The sequence below is a fragment of the Lepus europaeus genome, chromosome 15, assembly GCF_033115175.1.
Source record: "Lepus europaeus isolate LE1 chromosome 15, mLepTim1.pri, whole genome shotgun sequence".
Classification (NCBI taxonomy): domain Eukaryota; kingdom Metazoa; phylum Chordata; class Mammalia; order Lagomorpha; family Leporidae; genus Lepus; species Lepus europaeus.
The window spans coordinates 6,546,836-6,557,737 of NC_084841.1; the positions used below are offsets into that span (position 1 = coordinate 6,546,836).

The window sequence follows — 10,902 nt, forward strand, 5'->3', positions numbered from 1 at the left end:
GGGTTCCCAACGACTGGAGCCGTCACCTGCTGCCTCCCAGGGCACGCACTCACAGGCAGCTGGAGCCAGGAGTGAAATCCCAGGACTCTGATATGGGATGCTGGCCATCCCCACTGCTAGATCAAACACTCGCTGGTCAACAGTACAATTTTAGACCTTTGCTGTCATCCCAAAAAGACCTAGCCTGCCCACTGCAGCCACTTCCGGTTCACACTGCTAGCCCAGGGCAACCATTGATCTGTCTATTGCTTTTCTATGAATGCAGCCATCCAACACATGGGCTTTCCTGACTGGCTACACACATCGGGGCATGTGGTTGCTGAACAGTAGCCCATTGTATGGATATACCACATTCTGTTTATCTATTCATCTACTTCGGCTTATTAAATCCATAAATCTAAGCGACAAGGCTTATTGGCCTGAACTCACAAACAAAATAATAAAAGCTGTCACATTTGGAAAATATCCCACTATGTCTAAGATCTGTAACAAGTGAAAATGTACAATAACGACACAGCTTGTTCCCTGGAATTTGGGGGCCATCCTTGAAATGCATTTCTGTTCTGTTCTCATACACATTGCGTGCTTTCATGCTAATTTCCAAGTCAAGCAAAGCCATCGATTCATTTAACAAGCTTCTGAGTCCATGTGCCAACAGCCCTGCGTTACAATATGTAAGGTACTCAACCCTCCTACACACACACAGGAACCCCGCTTACAAAGCCATCTGTATTTCAAAACTGCTGATCAATCAGTTTGGAGGGAGGTGAGGCAGGTCTCTCTGGACGTGCACACAGGGTCTGCAGCATCCAGGGTCAGCCCCGCGGGTCTGGTTTAAGCGCAGGCCTTTCGCCAGCACACTGGATCGCAGTACACTGCACACAGGCACTTCCCTGTTCAGTCACTCATCTAGCACAGCCTATGTGCCAGGCACCGTCCCAGGCACTGCTGGGCACTGCCAACCCATCTGTTGCTAAGACTCTAGGCATGAATACTACAGATAGAGGGATATAAAATGCTGTGATGAGAAAAGCGGGGAGGTTACGGGGAAGGGAGCCAGGATGCTAAGCAGACACATGAAGACGTTGTGGAAAACGGAACAGAAGGAGAAGTCTGTTTTGGTACAAAAAGCTTTGCAATCCAGGCACACTAGGAGTTTCCAAACTGTCCAGGTGAAATCTACACCATGACAGAACGACAGGTGGGTCTCAAACATGCACTGCACCAAGGCAAATACACCCGCTCATTCCACTCTCCAACAATTTTCTCCCAATGCTTCATCCTTTACATAGTGCCATAAGCCCTCTGAAGGGGGGAATGTGAGCCCAGATCTCGGGGCAGCCAGCCCTGAGGCAGAGCCGGGGAAGGAGGAGGAAGCCGGGCAAAGGCGCGGGCAGCTGGCAAGGATGCCACAGCCAGGGGCTGCTGGGGCCCTGGATGGAGTCTGCTCACAAAGCCACCGTCACACCTGACTCTCCCATCTTCCCAGCCTTGGGCAAGAGCAGTTCTGACCACACTGCAGGTCCCAGCCCACAGACCCACCCGGAACATAAGCGGCAGAACTGTGGCAGGCTGGGCACCCTCCCTGGTTGAGCAGCCAGTCATGCTCAGGACCGCCGTGTCCAAAGGCACAGACCTCTCTCTGGCTCCCTCGGCCTCGCACGGAGACGTGTTCTTCAGGATCATTCCAGAGCACGGCTCATTAACCGAAACCCTGGTCACTGTACAGAGAAGCCCCCTCACTTCCCGTCCTCCCCTCCCCCTGCCATGGGCTGCACAAGGAGCCACAGGCCTGGCGTGGCTGTGGGGTTCTGATCCACAGCTGGCTTCTGGCCATCTCCAAGTCCATCACGAGAGTCCAGTCGCGCCAAGGATCTACACAGGACCACATCACACAGGGACACCTGCACTACTGTCACCACGCCCACCACACAACCCATTCCAGTTCCAGCCTCTCTGGATGGCTGACTTGTCTCCAGCCCAGGACGCCATCAAGCCCAGGGGCAAGCATTCAACTGAAGGTGGAGGCCTCTCCCGTGGCCATGCCACTGTGAAACCGTGGGCTCCTGGTCATGATTCCACCCAACTTTCTTTCTAAAGTCAAGTCTACAGCTAGAACTCACAGATCTTGATGTGAGAGCCCTCGTAGAAATGAATTCTTACTTAGCTTATACATCTAGGTCAACCAGCATGCCAGCATGAAAAATGTCTTTTTTTTTTTTTTTTGACAGGCAGAGTTAGACAGTGAGAGAGAGAGAGAAAGGTCTTCCTTTTTCCATTGGTTCACTCCCGAAGTGGCCGCTACGAGCAGCGCACCAATCCGAAGCCAAGAGCCAGGTGCTTCCTGGTGTCCCATGCGGGTGCAGGGCCCAAGCACTTGGGCCATCCTCCTCTGCCTTCCCGGGCCACAGCAGAGAGCTGGACTGGAAGAGGAGCAACTGGGACAGAACCCGTGCCCCAACCAGGACTAGAACCCGGGGTGCCGCCGCCACAGGCAGAGGATTAGCCTAGTGAGCCGCGGCACTGGCCATGAACAATGTCTTAATGACAGTACCCATGGGACAGAGAACGCTTAACATGATTTTCGCTTTACGCCTCCGGTTACAAACAATATCCTCAGCTTCATAACCGAAACACTTGTACACCAAATTTAAATCCGGGTCCCACAAAAGGAATCACAGGGACAGGTGTTGGGACAACAGAGGGCTCAGCCACCACCTGGAACGCTGTATCCCATATCAGAGTGCCTGGGATCGAGTCCCACCTGTGCTTCCTACTAACGCGCACCCTGGAGGCAGCAGGGGACGGCTCAAGTACTTGGGTCCCCACCATGCATGGAAACCAGGATGGAGCTTCTGGCTCCAGTCTGTCCCAGCCCTGGCTGTTCCAAGTATTTCAGGCATGAACCAGCATATCAAAGACCGATCTCTCTCTCTCTCTCTCTCTCTCCCTCTGTCCCTCCTTCCCCTTCCACTTTCAATTTAAAAAAGAATAAATTTTAAAAAGACAGGCATCATAGAAGCAAGGTATGACTCCAAAATCCACTTGGTCCCAGGATCTCTGAGCACAACAGCCCTGGTCTCTGACGTGCCCTCTCCACACCCAGTTTCGGAGGTGCTGAGCGGCGGGCAGCTGTGGCTTTGATGGCTGGCCTGGGCATCTGTGGGGGCCCTCCGGAAGACGTGACAAAGTTCCAGGCTGTTCTGCAGAAGAAGTTATGTTTTATGTGGAGTCCATTTGCAAGGAGCACCTCTCTCCTATGAGTCACAAGAAACAGAGGCAGCCAAGCACTTGCTATTTTATGATTTTGCATGTAAATCACGGGAAATTGCTTAGTAGGATTTTTCCTCTGTTCTTCCTTGGCTCTGTTTTCCTCTCCACATGTGTCTCACGTATCCTTGCCACATGTGGGGCGGATGTGAACTGCCAGAGGCTCCGCTCCCTGCGCACCGGTAGTCCCCACGCAGTCCTGGCTGTCACTTGCCTAGAACTTACTTAATTTCACATCCCAGCAAATACGGCATCCTTTCTCCAGTAGACTTGCTGTGACAGCATCACTTTCCCAGTTACTTATCCTACGGATCTGTAACTGAATTACCTACTGCCGCAATGTAATTTACTCTCAAATGCACACAAGAACCCAACATGGAATGCAACTGCTCCAGTGAATAGCCCCTCAGCGCTCTCCACCAACTCCAGGTTCACCGATTTGTCAGAATCACAGTTTCAAAGAACGAAAGAAAGAAAAGATTAGCGAGTTCATGGCCAAAAAGAAAAAAAATCTTCCTCTAAAACTTTATTTTCTTTTTAACTAGACCCCCACCCCTCACAACCTTAATCAGGGAACCAATTTTAGTGCATGGATGGGAAAGGAGCACAAAGTAGAATAGTTTTTACTTCTTCCAAATGGAGCCACTCCTAGGCTGACACCTCGTAAAATGCAGGGGAAATAAAGAGTGGCCACCTTTGCTCTCCTCAACCAGCAACAGCAATTCCTTTGAAAAAAATGCCTGTTTTCTTGAGCCCACTGTTGCGTTAGTCCTATTTTAAATGCCATGGCCCAGGTGAAGTATACCTTGACTGTGAAGCTGTCTGGCTTCGTGGTGCTCTGCGAAACGGTGGCAAAGACTGACTGCGGCCACGCCAGGCTGTCCAAAGGAAGCACTGAGGATCCACGTCTTTTCTGGCTTGGGTTTTCATTTTCTGTGTTCAGTTTGGCTTCAATTCCGAATCAAACAACCCTGGGGTAGGATCATTGAAGGTGAAGTTTATCTACATATGCTCTAGCTCACTTTCACTTTTTTTTTTATCTTTTCTCGCTATCTGAAATTGACTTTTGTATGTGGGTAACTGGTAGCAGAAAAATTCACCAAAGAAATAAACAATGCTTTACTGTGTGTATCAGAAGTTTCTTCATCAAACTGCTGGTCCTTCCCTTGCTGAACCGATCTCCATGATGCTACCGATGCAGGCAGGCGTCAGAAACAGTAGAAAGCCCCTACCTACAACAGAGCAACTCTGCAGGGCCGCGGAGAGATTAAAAACAAAGCAAAACCAAAACCCAGCCACCTCCAGCCATACTTCTGCATCTCAATCGAGAAAGGCACTGACTGGCAACATGGATCTGTGCTGTCTACCAAAGAACTCAGGACAGCTTACCACGCTCCAAACTCAGACGCTGTCATTTGAGAATTCCAGGAAACAGTTAACTTTCTCCATACAAATTAGCACAAGGGAGCATTAGTGTACGAGGTTCTGCATCAGACACTCTGCCCTTTGTTGTAACTCAATTTGTTAGACACTGTAATTTACATTTTAAACATTATTTAGTACTGAACATAAAAACATGTCACCTTGGAATTATAATGTATACCCTAAGCCATGTATCTGGGTTACTATAGCAACAATTTCAGAAGCATTTTTTTAAAGAAAAATTTGGTACAATTTTAGAATCAAGAATTATAGAGGACTTAATGTAGAATGTAGGACCACTTTTCTCAGATATTTGCACATAATGGCATACAAAAATGGCATTTATTGCAAACTAATTAATTTGTTCTATGGTGCACATCATGATTTGTAATCCAAACCTCTGCGTTGGGATTCGTTTCAGATCTTGGTTAGCCCTGGAGTTCGAGTCCGTGATCAGTCGTTTATGTAACGGAATGCTGCCATGCCTTTGGCTGGAGTTGCAGCCAAGTCCTTCAGTTCCTCCTCCCCCAATTTCCTGCATAGGTGTCAGAAGCAACGCCTCAACTTCAGTGACTTTACGACCAATAAGAATGGACATTTGGAATCCCCACAAAGAGCCTCCCAAGTTAATTATAACTTCGATCGCTCTGACACCAGCAAGGCCACCGTAACTCCCAAGGAGCTGCCAACTCCCAAGGAGCTGCCGCCGCGTCTGATTTTCTAGTACACAACACAGACAGAAGTTTGTTGGTTTGAATATGTGCCCCCCGGGGAAGAGGCGAAAGTGACTTTGGAGCAAAATATCTTGTTGCAGATCGGCAGCAGGCTTCCCACAGCCCAGGAACCCTCCAACACGCATGCAGAAGTTTGCAGGAACCTGTTCTATTCATGGCGTTCCCAAGGCCCACGCGTCCTCACAGCCTCAGCACTGCAAGCGCCTCTGTTTCATTCTCTCCAGACGTGGGGAGGGAATCGCTCGCAAAGGGGAGGAAGAATGCAGGTTTATTTTTACCAACTTCTGAACATCTCCAAAACTTCCTTTGGACAGAGGCGAGCTTTACCACCCAGGAGACCAAAGCCTTCGCGCGCAGGAGGGATCTTGCAGCTGTTTGCCATTAAAACAACCAAATAAGCCACAGTGCAATTCGTAAAAAGCGCACACGGATTAGCCTCATCCATCTTGACCCAGAGCACATAAAAGGAGACCCCAGTGGAACAGCCCCGCGGGTCCAAGCACAGGAACACGCAGTGTGACCTCAGGCTGCGTCTACCTCCCCAGATTTCACAGGCTAGAAAGTTCAGGAAACAAATCTGTGCTTGCAGTAGACCAAACACACCCAGAACTGGTTTTCCTTTTTTAATGCAAAACTAACCAGGAAAAAGAAATAGCTGGGGGTAGAAAAAAAAAATCCATGTTATCTTGGAGGCAAGCAACAGCACCAATATGCAATTGCTGCGGTCGTAAAAAGCTTCAGGTGCCTGGTTAAATCCTGATGGTGAACCGGTGGCTCCAAGTTAGACCTACTAAGCTCCGCCCTCTCTTGCATAGAGGAACCGGCCTTAATTAACAATTCAACAACCCTGATTAGATCCTGGAAAATCTCTGTCTGCTCTTCTTTCTGAGCCTCCTTACGAAAGACCAGAAGTCCACAACTAATAACCGATCTGCCGTCTCCCAGCTGGGACACTGCCCTTCCTGGGTCCACCGTGACACACAACTGCGCTTCTTAAACGTAGTCGCAACAATCCTTTGCTGCTCCTGGCGTGTGGCTAAGGTGCTGCCAGGGAGAAGCGGGCGCCAGCAGCGCACACAGCTGCGCGGTCAGAGCGACAGTCACCCTGGTGTTGGCATGCCCCGTCCCCTGTCCCTACTCCTGGGGCCCCCAGCTCCCGCACTAGGGAATTCCTGCCAGACCGGCCGGGTGCCGCTCGGTGCAGGCTGGGACCCCCACCCCAGCCAGCCAGCCAGCCAGCCAGCCAGCACGGAGCCACAGCCGATAGCCATCCTCTCGCCCTCCGAGCGCTCGCTCTCAGCGCCCCCTGCCGGGGGTCCCCGGAACGCCGCAGGCGCAGGAAAGTTAAATCCCAACTCCGGGCAGCCGCATCCAGGTACAAAGCGAGCGGGGCTGGAACCGCGAGGCGAAGGCGCTTCCCGCCAACGCCCCGGGAGCCCGCAGCGGACCGCGCTAGGCCGGGCGCCGCGCCCCGCCACTGTCCCGCCGCAGCCTCCGGGGAGGCACGGTGCCTGCGCGGTCCGGATCCGCCTCGGGCCCCCAAACTCCGAGCCCCGGGGGTGCCAGCCGTGCAGCGGCGCAGACTCCCGCGACCGGGCCTGCCTGGCTGCAGCCCACCTGGCAGGCGGCTCCCCGGGATCCGCCTCCCGCGCCTGGGGCCCCCTCATTCACCAAAGCGCCCCCGCCGAGCTGCGCCCAAGTCCCCCCCTGTCCCCCGGCTTGCGCCGCGCGAAGCCCCCAGTCGCCAGAGCCTGCGAACCTGCCCACGTCCTCAGGGCTGCGAGGAAGCCCCCCGCGCCCGGCCTCCAGCCCCGGGCTCCGGGCTGAGCGAGCCTGGCCGCGTGCGCGCCCGCGCACGGACCTCCGCCCGGAGCCTTTCGGGGGCGCGGGGCCGGGGTCCAGTCTCGCCCACCGCCCGTCGGCCACCAGGACACTCCTGCAGCTTCCCTCTGCACGCTCGGAGCTCGCCACAGGCGGGGACGCAAACTTCCAGCTCGTGCGCTGGCCCGACTGCGGGCGCCCCCGATCCCGCACGCGCACCACTGGGCTGTCCCCGGCCCAGGTGCCCGCAGCTGAGATCCACAGCACCCCGCCCCCAGCCCCCCGCGGCCGCCCCCGGCGCTCACCAGGTGCAGGGCGCGCTCGGGCATCCAGCGCCTGGGCGCCCTGGGCGTCCTCAGCTTCCGGCCGGACAAGCTTCAGAGCGGGCGAGAGAAGTCGAGGCAGCCGCCGCCGCCCCCTACCCGTGGCGCTCCGGGCTGGGGGTACGCGCGGGGCCGCCAGGCGCACGGTCCCCGGGCTCGCGGCCGGCCGGCGAGGGGGCAGGCTCGAACCGAGCGGGGACCGCGGCAGAGATGGCAAAGTTGGGTGCCCGAGCCAGCTCCACCGGAGAGCCGCGGCTGGGAGAAGGGCGCCACGCGCGCCGGTCAGCCTCCCGCCGGGGAGAGGCGCGGGGTCGCGGCTGCCGGCCGGGGGCTGCGGAGCCCACCCGCGGCGGGAGGCAGCGCGCGGGAGCGGGCGCAGCGAGAGCAGCCGCCGCCGGCGCCGCCTTCCCGGCGAGTAGAGCGGCGCGGGGCGCGCGGGCTGGAGCGCGGGGCGGGCAGCTCGGGGCCGCCTCGCCCCGCCCCCGGCCCGCCCCCGCCGCCGCGCCTCCTCCTCCTCCTCCTCCTCCTCGTCCCCCTCCCCGCGCGAGTGAAACCCGAGCGCCCCACCCCGCGCCTGACCTCTGGGTCCCTCCCCCGACCCGCCTCTGCCCGGGACGGGACCCCCTCCGCGCCGGGGGCGCCCCACTGCACCCCGGGGGCCCCACTGCCGCCTCGCTGGTTGGCGGTGGCCCCAGCGCGCGCTTCCCGGGGGCCCCCTCCGCGGCCCCGCAGAGGCCATCTGAGGCCCCCCGCCCCCGGTCCCGCGGCTCAGACGTGGCCACACGGGGTGGGGGGCGGGGGCGGTATAAAGGGCGGCAGGCGGCGCGGGCCGAGCCCCGCGACGTGGCGCGTCCGCTCCGCCGGCCTCGGCTCCAGGTACGTGCGCGCCCCTTGGCCGAATCCCGCCGCGTGGAGGGTGGGCAGGGGCCATCCGGGTCTGGGGGCGCCCAGGGGTGGAGATGTTGTGTTCAGGAGATTTCCCCACCCGCTCCTGGCGTGCCCGGCAGGGAACTCCTTGGCGGGGGCTGGAGGAGAGACTTGGGGGTGAGCGTGCCGGGGACTTTGGGCCGATGTCGGCGAGGTTAAATCAGGGCGTTGGACACCCGGGAGCTGCAGGTCCAGGGGTGCCCAGGAGGCCGAGCGGAGCCCCAGGGGGACGCAGTCGGGCCTGGGACTGATGCTACTTGTTGCATTTTGCCGGGCTCTTTGGGCCTTGTTGAGGAAGTACTCAGATGGAAAAAACTGGAATTGGAAAGCAAACAAAGCATCACCGAAGACGCCTTTAACTTCCTACTTGGTTACTCTGGCTCCCGCGCTGCTCAAGGGGACGGTGGGGAGGGGTCGGCCTCGCTGGGTTTTCAGTTGCGCAGACCGCGAGTGGGAGGATGAGGCGTGCGTAAAACTCGGGTCCGGTGCCCCATGGCCGCGCGGGACCCTTTCCCTCTGAATGCGGGGGTGCAGCGGTCTCTCGGGCCGTTGTTCCCCCTCTGAGCCTCAGGGGGTGGCTTTCAGGAGTTCCTGCATAAGGAAACGCATGAGTGCCCCCCCCGAACCCCCCCCGAAGGTGCACCGATGCCCGCGCGCCACGCACGCGGGCGCTCCTGCAGCTTTGGTTGGGGCCCGCCGGCACCGCGAGGGTCCCTGGAGCTCGCGGTAGCTGCTGGCCTGAGTGTGCCAGAACTCAAACAGGAGCCACGCAGCCCCAAGAGCAGGGCCGTGGAAACGCAAATGGCCTAGGTTTTGTATGCAGCAATTCAAAGTTCTGCAGCTTTCCACAAAAGCACGGGCCTCCCCAAGTGCCCTGTCGGGGCACTGGTGCTCCAGCTGCCTCGGACACCCAAGTCCTCACTCGGAGGAAGTCTCAGTAGCTGGGCCGGCCTCTCGGGGACACTTTGCTGGCTGCCAGGCTGGCGGGTGGCAGCTGCTGGCTCCTGGGGACTTGAATGGAAAGCTTAGCGCGGCTCCCTTCTGAGCGTGGCCCGTGGGGCGCTCGCTCCATTCCTGACATTCTCGTTCTCTTGCCTACGTGGCACGGAGGCTCCTGGGAGAAAGAGGGCGGGCCCGGGGAACACTGCCTTAGCTGGAACCTTGCAGCTCTGCCTTCCAAGACCTGTGTGGCTAGGGCAAGGGAGACAGAAATGACCCAAATGTATTTAGCCAACCCTGTTCTTGCCTCCCAACATTGTGCTTAAAGGCAGTTAGCACTTCAAAAAAATAAATGATAAATAACAACTCTTGGCATGCAAGGCTGAGCAGTGGGAAGAAAATAGCCTTCTATGGCATAACCAAGGAGGGCTGATAAGGCATTTAACTGGGTAAATTAAATACCTGGGGGAAGGGGGAGCTAGTGCTACTCTTTACAGCCTCATTGAAGCATCATTAAAAGACATATTTTGCTGATAATGAGCCGCAAACAAATTGCTAGTAAGCAGGGAACGAAATCAAATTACAATTTAGAGCCCATCCTTAAAGTGCAGAGGACCCAAAACGAGGAGGGGATTTCGCCCCTGGATCTGGGGACTGTTTCTTGAGCGAGTCTGTTCATTTAGAGAGCGCCCACCTGCCCACCCCTGAGACCTGGCTGGCCCGGAGGAGTCAGGTGTGGGTGGTGAAGGAGACAGGCTGTGTGAAAGGGGAGACCCGCAGCCAGGAGCCAGCGCCTCGGTCAGCTCTCGTTAAATAAAATTATGCTAAAGTATTCACAGGTATTTCCTTTCCTAAATGATTTTCTTCCTGTTAAAAAGGCTTTGCTCACTAAGGAGCTGCCCACATGAAAGGTTCTGCTGCTACCACTGGAAAATGGAAGGGGGTTGTTTTTAAACAGTGTTTAGTCCTCTGCAAATAAAAACACGCTGTCCCCGAAGTGCTGTAGGGAAAAGGGAGCTCACAAAGTGGTGGTGAAGATGATGACTCCTGGGGGGCTGATTCATGTGACTTGAAAAAGGCCATCCATTTCCTGATTCACCTCGGTTTCTGGTTGGAGGTACGGAGGGCGGCGTTGTCTCGGAACTCACCAGGCGCTGCCCTCTTGTCTTGTCTTCCCTCCCTAGAGCCTGAGGGTCAGCCACGTCCTAGAGAAGAGCCCAAGGCGCAGAGGCGAAGAAGCTCCGCCGACCACGTGACCATGGAGAGGGGAACCCACCATCCGTGGCCTTTAAGAATGGGATCAGATCGGATTAACATTAGGAACAACCTCAGCTTCTTGACATGGGCACTGTAACTGACTGTTTCTACAAGTGAGCCGAGTGACGCGTTACAGTCATCACCCACGTGTGGTCTCTGTTTTCCCTGGTTCCCTTCTTTTAGACCCATGGCATTTAAGAACTTAAAAA

General features: G+C 56.2%; 1 protein-coding gene and 1 non-coding gene across 3 annotated transcripts in view; one reads left to right on the forward strand and one right to left on the reverse strand.

Moving 5' to 3' along the window:
• Positions 1-7,617, reverse strand: part of SEMA5A (semaphorin 5A) — a 473,120-nt gene extending 465,503 nt beyond the window's left edge. For both annotated transcript variants that reach the window (XM_062212003.1, XM_062212001.1), the window contains exon 1: positions 7,553-7,617. The gene's annotated coding sequence lies outside the window, so the exon portion shown is untranslated. The remainder of the gene's footprint in view (positions 1-7,552) is intronic.
• Positions 7,618-10,466: 2,849 nt separating this feature from the next.
• Positions 10,467-10,536, forward strand: LOC133774744 (small nucleolar RNA SNORD123). The gene has a single exon (XR_009868140.1). It is a non-coding gene; the product is annotated as a small nucleolar RNA SNORD123 (small nucleolar RNA).
• The last annotated feature ends 366 nt before the right edge of the window (positions 10,537-10,902 follow it).